Genomic DNA, 13,002 nt, shown 5'->3' on the forward strand with positions numbered 1-13,002 from the left:
TAGGTTTTAATGATTCTGTCCTCATCTGGTACCGAAGGTAATGTATGTCAAACGACTGTTTCATGAGGAACAGAGACACAATACCCCATGTTCTTGGCCTGAGAGGTCCTGAAGGGGTGTTAACGAAAACTTAAATAATATTGAAAACCTTGTGTTTGCATAACCTCACTTCCCTCACACTAAAGTAGTAGCCTTGCGGTGCGAAAATATTTTACACCTTTCAATATAATGACGAATAATTCGACAAAAATCGATTCATGAGCAATTAACCAACAAGAAGTGCAACGGATGACAGACATAAGCGGCCATTATGACAGGGATATGGCGGTGAGTTCAAGAGATTACGCCCAGATCGGGGGTGGAATCAACGCTAAGATCTAGGGTGTCGTTAGTGGGATTGAGGGATTGCATTTCATGGAGTGCTACCTTTGATTCCAAATCTCTATGGCAGGATTAGATTGACTCTTGACTCATTTCCCGTCACAACACTGTCCCCACACCGAGTGCCTTCTCATCGATCTGTCCTCGTGTAGTGCTAAGAGTTTCAACATCAGCGTGAGGTAGGGTGCCGCTGTTGTTTTATGGCGTCATATGGTTCAAACATGTTTATTTACGTGTAGCCAACAACCTCTATGAACACACGCCTACTCGGTATATTTATCAAACGAAAATTCGAAGTACTTACTATGAATATCTTAACTGACTGGTTCAAAATCAATCAGCTTCTGTTTGTACGTTATGTGAAGCTGTTTGTGCAGTCTTGTTTATCTGCAAGTGTAACTGAGGAGTATTTAACACCTGTAGTCTGTAATACACAATGTATTATGTGAAGGAAACACTGCAGTGTACGATAACGTGAGTGGGTAGATAAACGTCGAGTCATGAAAACAGTAATGTTATTTACATGCGAAATTCTGTGTTTCATTGTCCTGTTACATGGTTTATGCTTTATTGTGGGATATATGTGTTTAACCAAGTATATAAATCACTGTGAGGTGTTATTTCGATGTGTGATTATGTTATTCACAGCATTGACGTGTCATTCAAACTGTTTTTGCTGTCATGTGTTGTTATAGGAATGACAAATTTTTTTTGATGATCAACATCTTTAGTAGAGAAAAGTTGACCAGCCATAAATACTTGCCATTCCTATTACATACAACGTCTCAAATCGGTGTTATGTTTAGAAGTGTTTTATAGTGAGGCAGAGGGAGAGGGAGCAAAGATTGGCACATAGAAGTTCAAGGTATTCCAGTGTGTCTACTGTGGGGGTAAACCAGAACTACCTCCCAACATTGCCTCATGTGTGAATAATCCCCTGCAGCTGCAGCGTTACGTATGTGACAGACATACCCTATAAGGTAAACTGAATATCATTAGCCGAAAAACGGATGGTTGTTTAGTGTCGTATTATGTTTCCTTGTTATATTCACTACATATCTTTGCAGTAGATTTTCAGAAATATGTAGCACTAAATGGAAACATTGTTCAGAGAGACATTCAAACGATCATAATAAAATACAATATCCAATGTGTTATTTAAAACCTGGTGACATTGTGGCGGTACATGTAGGACCAATGTCTGCCAAAAAGAACAAATGATAAAATATTAAAATCCAGAAAGGTACGAACTTTTATGATTAGTCCCGCACGAAATGAAGTATTAGACGTACGAAGCTAAGCCAGAGTACCATGTCTAGTTTGAAGCTATTGTATTAAAAAAAAACAGTTATTGTATTTTTTAAAAGTAATGTAAAATTTGTTTAAAACTGAGAAACAAAAGAAAACATCTTATTGTGACAATACTGTATCAACAATTGAAGTATAGTGGTGCTTAGCACTCAACAAGTTCATTTGCATGCATATATTAGCATTTCAAAATATATTTTAATTCAAAATATTTTAAATTGATTCAAAATTCATGCGCACAATACATAAGGTAGTAGGTGTCATGCTTGATCGACTCCTTAAGCATGTCTTCATTAAACCAATATATTTTCATTTAAAATTTACATTCCATTTTAGCGTTTACAAACTGCATGAATAAATGAATTATTAATAGACATAATGAAGTTTAACAACTGTTCTTTAAGTTTCTTTTACACAAAAACAAGCTCTAGGCACGATATGCATTTTGTACCCGGTACGTGGTGTTGTTAATGGAATGACAACACAAGTCAGTGAATATTTCATGATGATTCAGCAGGGATAATCTACTTCTCTGTATAGGCTCCTTGGATTCAGCAACTGAATATTGATTACCCCTAACTAATAAACAAGATCCCACCCAGAGCATATCTTCAAAATAGCCATTCCAAAGATGGTCCAATCTTTTATCTCACTACCAATTATGAATTTTGTTTATTGTATATAAATTTATATTTTTCACAGTTGTAAAACCCCAGTATGCTTGCTAATGTATTTCAGGTTAGTGATATGTAACCCGCTTTGATTGACAGTTGTGATACCGCCCTGAAATAAACACGGGTATGCCCTGTGTACCTGACTCAGTGTGGTATGAGAGGCGGAGGACTCACTGTCTGTGTTTATTATCCTAACACAGCATGTCAGCCGTGACATGACGAATGAGTTGATTAACGTCGTGTGTTGAAACGGAAACTGCCAGGCCTTCGCGTACACCCTGGCCCCGACATATAATAGCCTTAAATTTGATTTAAAACCGAACGCGTAGCGTGAGGTTTTAAATACAAAATTTAGAGCTATTATAATTTCGTTATATACCGCTGATTTTCCAACACAATACGTTTATCTCCATTCTACCATAACCGTGTTATTCAGATTTTAAGATTTAAACAAGTACATGATGTGTTTGAAAATCAGAGGTATATAACGTGATTATATACCTGTGGATGACTTTGATTAGCCAATCACAATCCAGTATTTACTGAAGTCATGGTAGAATTTGTGTTTGTGTTGCGCTCTAGGACATATCTTCCATGTGGCTGCTGTCTGATGTATGTAATCGTATCCATCTGAGATTCAATGAACATTATGATATACTAGGAACATTATGATATACTAGGAACATTCTGATATACTAGGAACATTATGATATACTAGGAACATTATGATATACTAGGAACATTATGATATACTAGGAACATTATGATATACTAGGAACATTATGATATACTAGGAACATTATGATATACTAGGAACATTCTGATATACTAGGAACATTATGATATACTAGGAACATTCTGATATACTAGGAACATTATGATATACTAGGAACATTATGATATACTAGGTCTGACTGCTATACACATGCAGTCGTCTTCCAGCCAGAGTCGTTGCAGTTCCACATTTGGAATGAACACATTTCCCAAAATACGAACATCGTAACTGATTTATCTTCTTTGTTACATGTGTGGACGTTCGTAACAGTACCCGTCCGGATTAACGAGAGTCTGGATTGCTGGAGTTCTGTCTTCACTGTATCCCCTGTGTATGTCCAGGGATGTCCGCTTCTTGTGAGCGAATGTCCAAAGTGGGGACAGACGTGGTAAAATGATCCTAGCAAGAGGTAATATGACACGTCTGCCCTAACAAACGACAGCACGTAATGTAGAAATAAGTATTACACTAGTAGAACTTTATGAAGATGTATATTTGATTCTTTTTCCTTTGAAATTGATTGGTTCCTGAACGCTTCGCTTGATGCTTTTCTTCCTCTGTCGACGTTTGTAGAATTGTTTAATATTGAAAACTAACAGATCAGACTTCATGTGTATAAACACAGCTCCAAGCATCTGTATTGTGTTTCACTTAGTTGGCAAACACCCATCCAGTTGAATCACCTTTCTCAATCATTTCTGTGGCAAGTATACACATGAGGAATACGTGTTTAACACTATAAGTGTTTTTGTTAAATAATATATCATACAATTCTTTATTAGGCAGGTTAAACCACAGGCACATGTACATAAGAATCTGATTATGGGAGAAACATATAAAAAAACACACATCACCCTTGATTTTGTGTCACCGGGAAGGAAAATGTTGGCTCTAACTCCTTGTTACACAGAAATTTCATTCATTTTCGGGGTTGAATTGAAGAATGATTATTATAATATTTGACTCCAAAGTTACAGACCATTATATCCCCATCGTGAAGGATAGTTCGTTTTTACAGTTATAATCCCAGGCGGCAGGATCGCAACAGGTACCTCATCACACCTGAAGGATCATATCACTCCGCCTTGCAATCAACGATAGGAAAACATATCAAGATAATCATTTATTTACATGTCGCCAAATTGAGTTGAGGGCCGTGCGAAATCGCCCGTAAGTGGAATAGAAAAGCAATTAAAGATTTAATCATGTCGCCGACGTAATGTTTGGTGGAGGGGTCATCACTCAGTAGCAAGTGGTCAAAGAGGAATTTGTTGATAACGATCGTCAAGTGACCTGCAACATAGCTGGTCAGTGTGGTTACCACGGTAGTTACACGGCACACTGTGTGAAACGACCAGTACCAGACTTGGCCATCATGTAATATACTATAGTGTGTACTTGTTTTGATTTAAGTCAAAATTTGATGCACTCCCTAACAAGAAGTTCAACTCAATGTCAGATATATCGATATTCTGACATCGATCAGTAACGATAAACTAGCCATTTCCCTTCCGATTGTGATTACTGATTGACCCACTCAGAAGAGATCAAATAAGCATGCATGTGCAATGAATATCTACAAGTGGATGTATGATTAGAGGGATGTGTCCGTTTCAACACTGAATCTTCCCGAATTCGGGCAGTATTCCAAAAAACCCAACATTTAGTGATGTCATTTCACAGCTTCAGGGACCTTTTCGACCTTGACCTTTTCACGAAGACTTCAAAGATCGACATAGCACTTTTGCTCATGCTATGTAGAAAAGAGTCACAATAATAATTGTTACGGCAAAGAATATTAAATTATTTTGGCGGACAGATGGAAGAGTACATGTATCACTAAGGTTGACGCATCAGTGACAAATGTGTTTTGGGATGCAAGTGGATCACTAACTAGTCTTTCCGTGTGTTTATACCACCAATAGAGCAGGATACGCTCATATTTTCTCGAACTCTTAATATCATCAGTATTTGGTAGTGACAACACATATTCGTTATATGTTTTTTTATACAATTGATTCTGCGATTGGCATAACGGACTCACAAGTTTTTGTTGTTTTTTCTTCCAGTTCTAGTTCAAATCTAGGGTTCTTCAACTGGAAATGGTATGTACCAAAAGTCTAAAAGCACGTCTTTAACAAGTATTAATGTAGGTGTTTTTGTAGTCACTTCAAGAATTAAAAAGAAACCGGCATGTCAAAAATAAAGTTACAGAACGAATATACTTTTTGGTATTCTTTTCACCATTACATATGAAAGATTTGTGGTTAGTCTCAAGCGGAACACCAAATTCTTTTTCTAAAAAACATAATTAATATCGAGTTGCAAAAAAACCGCCTTCTTCTCTCTTGCCCGCCAACAAAACCACAGACGGGCTACGTAACTCTCAGAGCGTTTACAAAATATGTAGCAAGCTCGTCATCTTGCTGATATGCCCGATGGTTGCGTTGCCGTCACTTGCTCCCGCGGGTGGGGTTTACCAGTACAGGCAAGATACAAAATGTTGATTTACATTGTCATTCAATCTAATGGCACCTGGTATACGACACATTACAATGAAGCGAAGACACCTTAGGAGTGATGCCGGGCTTGTCAGATGAGAAGGATCAAGAGATTTTAGAATCTATCAAACTGTAAATTTTCATCAGGACGTTTTGAATCAGCATAGATTGCTTTCATACAATGCCATTCAGTTCAAATTAATTAATTAGGATTTAATTATTACTGGGAATTTAATTGTGAAGAACAGATGAACATTACGACAACAATCCCTTTCTTTGCAAATTTGTTAATAACCTTTGTAGGTACATATGAAGTGTTTCGGTTTCCTTGCCGCATGTACATATATTTTAATATATTATTTTACACCAGTGTATTGATAGACATTGTTCGATAATCTTTCATGACAGGCACACAAACAATGCATTTGCGTATAAAACATTACATGATGTTGCAAGGTTTAAAGTGTATAAAATTCCCGAATTAGAACATATGGAGGCGTATCAAATGCATGGTTTCTGTATTACAACTAACGAAACCAGTACCAGTATCCAAACATTCCAAATACGTCATGTTTTACCGTTAGAAACTGAAGTTTTATCAAAGATTTGACAAGGGTCCACTAGTTGTCGAAGCTTTTGTTAAGACGTGAACACACCTGGCCTAGATGTTCGAAGCTCTCTTAGCGCTAAGATAGTCGTAGGTGAAATACATTAACATTGACTTACGACTATCTTAGCACTTAGAGAGCTTCGAAAATCTTGGAGATGGAACTTACAAACGTGTACTAAAATATCACGATCGCTGACACACCTTGATAAGACTTGGAAAATGATATTCTACATGAAGAACATAGGACTGAACTCTTTATATCAAGATTATACATATTTGACAAATGTGAGAATATAAGCATATGCGTGTCATCACCTCAAAGCCATTTCAATCTGCAATCAATTCATAACAGCCATCTCCGCTAATGCCGCTGGTGTCATCACAAACAGTTTTACAAAGTATTTTTTAATTCGTGCTTTTAATTAATTTTATCTACATCATGAGTGATCCTTGATCCTGGTGGTGATTCCGATTACATGTTGTGTTGAAGACATTTTGTTAAAACAAAACACATTAGATGTGAGTTACTGCTGCATAGTTTCCCCGCCTTTTTGTAAACATTTTAAAAAGCTGTTTTGCTTTATCGCATTTTCATGTACTGATTACGTAATCAATAGCAGAAACGTGCTGCCAATCAAAGCCGCATTACGAATAACATCAACAGATTTATTTAAAATAATATCAGGTGGGTTTTTTGTAGAGCAATATTACTTCATGCCTTCGATCACAGCATGAACCTAGTAATGAGCTATGTTCATACCGAGAACACGTGAGGCGTCTGCAAAAGGTACACAGTTCGGTCGTGTCGTAATTTGCCTTTTTAACCTTTCATACCCGATTAAGACACGCGTTTGTTTGAAACAGCTACCTGTCGACATTCGAGGAATAGTCAAACAATGGACCTCAAACTTGATATCGGTTCAGTTAAACCAAAGACCACGACAGTTAATTACAGAGCAATTGGGATCAGAAGGTGTTTACAAAAATACTTGAATCTGACAAAAGGTAAATGCCGCTATCTATTTTGCAATTAATTTCTGATTTACTTAATCGCAGTTGCAAAAATTCTCATCTTAGTCTTTTTGTTTCATAGCCAAAAACAGAAAATCGTGTGAAGGAGTAATTGCCTTTTCAATTATTGATCAAAATGCTTTCACGGCAAATTAAACTTTCAAGGCGCGTGTTTATCTTAGGAAGTGTTTCATAAAGGAGGTAGGTGGGACATCGTCGTATAGCTGCCTTGTCTGATTGGATTTTCTATTGTTACCATATTTTAAATGATCAATAGTATTTTGTAGAACTTTAATGCGTTGTTTTATTTCATTTAGTAGACGATATTGATTTAAAATGATATCAGGATGTCGAGAAACAAAATAAACATCAAACATTACTGAGAAACCAGAACAAGCAAATTAGGCTCAATATTCACACTTGAAGCGAATGTACAGTCTGATTGACTTCATCCGCTTTTCCCTGGCAGTGATGGAGGACGTTTTAATGCTTCGTTAGTCCTCTCCGGAGAATGTCGTCCCATGCTATTTACCCGCACTCTAGTTTCCACGACAAGCCGGTATGTAAGATTTTATTAGTTCAGAAACAAAAAATGCTTGTTTTTTTTCATGCGACCATAATGAAATGAAAGACCGAAGCTACATATACAAATACACGCTGCTCAACAGACTGTTTCAACTGAAATTTGAAATATTTGGGATGAAAATTGATGACAATGGATGTAAACTTCGGTAATATTAGAGATGTTCCGTTCTTACATCGTCATCAGATGAATATACTCCGACACATCGTGATCATAAATCTGGGACTGTTCACCTCAATTTGTATCACTTCTAAATTATACCAGTAAATGATATTTTATCGCAATACTGGAAATATGAAAGATTCTCTAGTTATCGGATATATTTTATCTATGTATAACTGATAAACCTTCCTCTCTTGTCGACTGCAGTTCAGAACCTGATTGCGTATAGGAGTGTGACATAATTAAGTGAAAAGAACGATTTGTTTGCACCTTAGTTGCGAGTCCGTCACATTTTAATGTCTTGTACTCACTTCTCACCAGAAAATCAAACATGTTGCTGTGATAAGACATTTCACATTACGACCAAGCTAGGTATCAAATGGCATTTATAACCTGAGAAATCTAACTTACAAAGGATCAGAACCCTGTCCTGTGAAAAATCATGTTTTCTTGTGCCAATTGACCGTGGAACATCTACTTGAGGAAGTAACTAATGCCGGCTCACTTAAATGTTTGAAATACTTAATTTATCGCTCTGATATATTTTATTTTATCGTATGGTTAGGCTATTTGGGGTACTAAAGAATTTAGCTGTATTAATGCTATCCATAACAGGGCTTCATGTGTTTTTCTCGGAGTAGGCATTAAGACACCCAGTTTGGCATTTAGGGGGAAAATGGGTTGGACATCTAATTTCACAAAGTAAAAAATTGAGATTTTACATTTTTGGAACAAAAAATGACCTTGGCAGATGAAAAGAGGCTAAGGAAGATCAAACGAAAGTGGTCCCTCAGATTCCGGAAATCATGGGGGAAAAAACAATTATAATATTATTTGGGGTGCAATCAGATTCCCAAGCGGTAAACAATTTATTATTTCATAATTTTACTTATGCAAGAAAGGTGCTGACTGAAAATGATAAGTATTTATGCCTGAAGCAAATTGGGAATGATAAAGGGTTGACTAACGATAATAAACTTAGAACTTTCAGACAGTTCAAAACATCTCTTAATACCTCCCAGTACATGACTAGTGTATCTAATAGAGAACATCGCAGTTTATTGGCAACGTTAGGTGTGGCACCCTTCCTTTTGAAATTGAAGTTGGCCGCTTTTCGAAACCAAAAATACCATTAACTGACCGTATCTGTAAACACTGTAACGCTAACAGCGCTGAAGACGAGGTCATTTTCTAACATCATATAACGTTTATGTAGAGTTAAGAGCTTATGTTTGGGACCTGACTTCGTCCCTTAATCCAAATTTTTGCCTGTTGAACAAACCATATTCCTTATGCAGTGTGACAACTCATGTAATCCCCTGCTCTAATTAAATCTATGTACAGACGCAGGTTATATCACAATCCCCTATTGTCATAAGTGCAAGATGATAAACATTATCTCACTATCCCCTTACATACGCTAACGTGCAATGCACATGATTAATAAACACCCTCGCGCAGTTGTAACGTAAAGCATTTTAACAGTGTTGCATATTTTGTCTAATATTTTGTCTAATCTTGGTGTCTAATAGGTCCTCGTTGGCCGGGTGACGTGTAATTTTACAACATTGTCTTACAACCTTATGTAACTTTTGCGTACACACCACTGGACACCTCTACATTATTTTTCTTCTTTCATTCTTGAACAGTGCCAACGTTTAGGGACATAGTGTCCGATTCTGCAGAGTCAACAACAGTAACGACATGTGTCCGACGTACCTGACTACACGTGCGGATATATATCAGTTTGAGGACACAGCTCATGTTTCTTTACCTGTGAAACTACGACAATACCAGAGAGAGAATGTACTTTACATACCCGCAAATAAAATAAAAACAGCATAAAGTCTTGCAACAGTCCAGAGCGTAGTTCTACAAACATGTAGGCAGTTCATGACTACATTGTTAAAAGCTGGGAGCACTTTCTAACTGTATGCATATAGAAAGACAACCGCATATTTTTTTTCGATCGCAGACACCAGTGCCTTCAATTTATTGACTTCATATATTTAATCTGTGCACTTCGTACAAAAGTCGATATGTTCGAATTCAACACTATCTTGTATTGGACCAGGTGTTGCTTTCGCTTGATCTGAGGAGGTATTCCCATGAGTTTGGTTTGTTTACTCACCGGTTTAACATTAACCGGAACTTCACATTTTCATATACACAACTGCAAGGACAATTTCTGTTGTTGTAAATCATTTGATGACAACAGACCCACATGTAAATACGAGGTCAACACCACGGAAAAAGTATCTGAACGGATTCAACTTCATTGCAAAATTTCTGTGAACATGATATGATGATAGGTGTTCGCGAAAATAATGAGCACGTGCACACCCGCCACTCAAACAGTTCGGAATAAAGAAGTAAGTGTTTTTATCTAGAATGACGCCGCCCACTCCGACTATACAATGAAGGTGGCCTCTGACAAAGCTAGACTTTAGTGATGCAGCAGATTGTAGAGCTGATGATAAATGTACAAGCCACAGACGGAATCGAGATTTTATGCCGGTGTTGACAACTTGCCGGATGGGACAGATACCGGTTTTTACAGCTTCCACTGTAATTACTAAATAGCTCATTTAGTGGTGTGACTGACAGAGCGTCATCCCCTTAAAGTGCATCATATCGACATGGATGGCTGTTGATCTTAACCTTTGTGACATTACGTTTGGTGGACGATCATGGCCCTTTTGTCCAACAATATACCTTACAGCGTTACACATGAAATATACTTCAAGGCTGTGTATTAATGCACCCTGTATGTGAGGACAATTTTGTACATAATACATGGAAACTGTTGAGGGTGGATTACAGGTCTTTGATACTTTTTCTCATATCAAACCCTGCCATCTTGCCCGTAGTAAAAGCAGGTCGGATTCATGAAACCAAAACAAGAGCTTTACTTAAGCTCCAGATATATTGACAATCTGGTGACCTTCAATAAGGATCAAACAGCCTATGACTTGCCACGTGTACCCGCCGTTTCCTTTCATACATACACGTAAAGGTTGAGACAAAATGCCACAGATATGAGGAATGACGTCAGCTTTCAGACTTTCTCCAACATTATGTCGATCATGATTCTTGAAACTCCAGCTCTTGGTGTCTTTTGTGGAGAATGTTCCATGCTCCCAGTATTTAAAGAACCCCATGTGACCCTTGCTGCTAAGGTTGTTTGGCCAGAGTTTCAATACTGCAGACCTCATATACAAGTTTGTCTCATCACTGTAAAACTCATGTCGTATTCCCGATTTTAGACTTTGCATTATAGTTGTCGTTTTATAAATTCATATGTTTATGTGTCAGATGGGCAATTATGATGTTTTGTTGCTATTTTTTATAATGGATGCTACTGGCGGGGCAGGATGCGCTCATGTTTCTGAGAATATCTGTTACCATTGCAATGTGACAGTCAGTCGTAAACCCATGTTGTTTCGTTCGTGGCATCCTACTGTTCAGTTGTTACCAGAGAGTATCATGTCTGTGAATTCCGTGGTGTGAAAAACAGAAATGTTGTCAGGGGGAGCCGAGATTCCAACCCTTGATCATACGGTTCTGACCAGCCTTGGGAATGCTACAGCTTGTCGTGAATGGAGACAGAAGACAAATGTCCGATAGAACCTGTTACATTGATTTCTTATTATATCAACAAAATAAACGGCTTCTTCGGGCTACACCGAGATTTTGAAATTATGTGCATATGATCATCTTCCAAATAGAACATATAATCCTGTACCAACGATTTCTGGAAACAGATAGTTCATTTGAATAGAACTATTGCATACATTAACCATATACCCACTGCAAACATAATATATACATGTTCTATACATGTTAATTTAAGGTAAACATATGTACAAAAGTTACTCTTGTACATCTGCCTGCATTTAAATTACTGATGCATTGTGATTGTTACTATTTTGTGTCTTGAAAAACTAATATCTGATAGACCGAATGTTATTTTAATAAGTGGCACAGAGGTCAAAAATACATTGTGTAAAATTAAAACAGTGAATGTCTGCGCCACCTGAAAACATGAGAATAATAGGGACATAAAAAATCAATAGGTACACATTATCAATTAACATTTTTCTCAACATGATTATGTGACACAAAGGGCTACCTTAAACAATAAGTCACAACAATAAGTAGCATGCGGATTCTATCTCTTGACGGCTGGTTGTAGAAAAAATATGGCGTATATTTCATGTAGATATTTAAATTCAATGTATACATCATAACTTCAAAAAAGGATGTATGTGAATACAGAAGGATTTTTATTATTTTTATCCTTAACTACAATTTAACTTATAGGTGATTCAGTGAGATACAATGCGACGAGATACATCGTGTTGCACTGGGCTTCTGTCATGCGTTACTGGAATGGCGTCCTTGTTTTACTGTCAGTTACATAGGCTGTGGTGTCATGTTGAATACATGTTTCCATTGACGTTTTGCTAATATTCCAGACACAATGCTGTATACCTTATATATTTGACATTCGATAACGAGGACGATGCATCTACATTCTTGCTTAATGCTTCTTCTGATGTGAAAATATCATTAGAAATCATATTCAGTGTCTAGCTAAAGGTGTAACAGATGGTGTAATAATAACTGATACAAGTAATATAATTTAAAATATGAAGGCACTTCGATCAGCTTGTACCAATGTCCGCCCCACTGGTGACGTAAGTGTCCTACGTAAACTAATCAATCTATATTTATTTTAAGTAATCTTGAAAGACATGAATTTAAAAAATAATAAAACGGAAGTATGAAAATTATTACGTACTGTTATTTTCGTTCAAAAGTGTATAAAATCTACCCTTATACATTATACCACATACTCATAATATTTTTAATTGGTTGTTATGGTTCGCATTTAATACCGAATAGAATAAACAATCATCACTATCGCTTTAATATTCTCTGTCGCAAACAGCACATATCTATCTATTGTTATCGATTGTTATAAAACAAAACCT

Source organism: Haliotis asinina, chromosome 9 (assembly GCF_037392515.1).
Source record: "Haliotis asinina isolate JCU_RB_2024 chromosome 9, JCU_Hal_asi_v2, whole genome shotgun sequence".
Taxonomy (NCBI): domain Eukaryota; kingdom Metazoa; phylum Mollusca; class Gastropoda; order Lepetellida; family Haliotidae; genus Haliotis; species Haliotis asinina.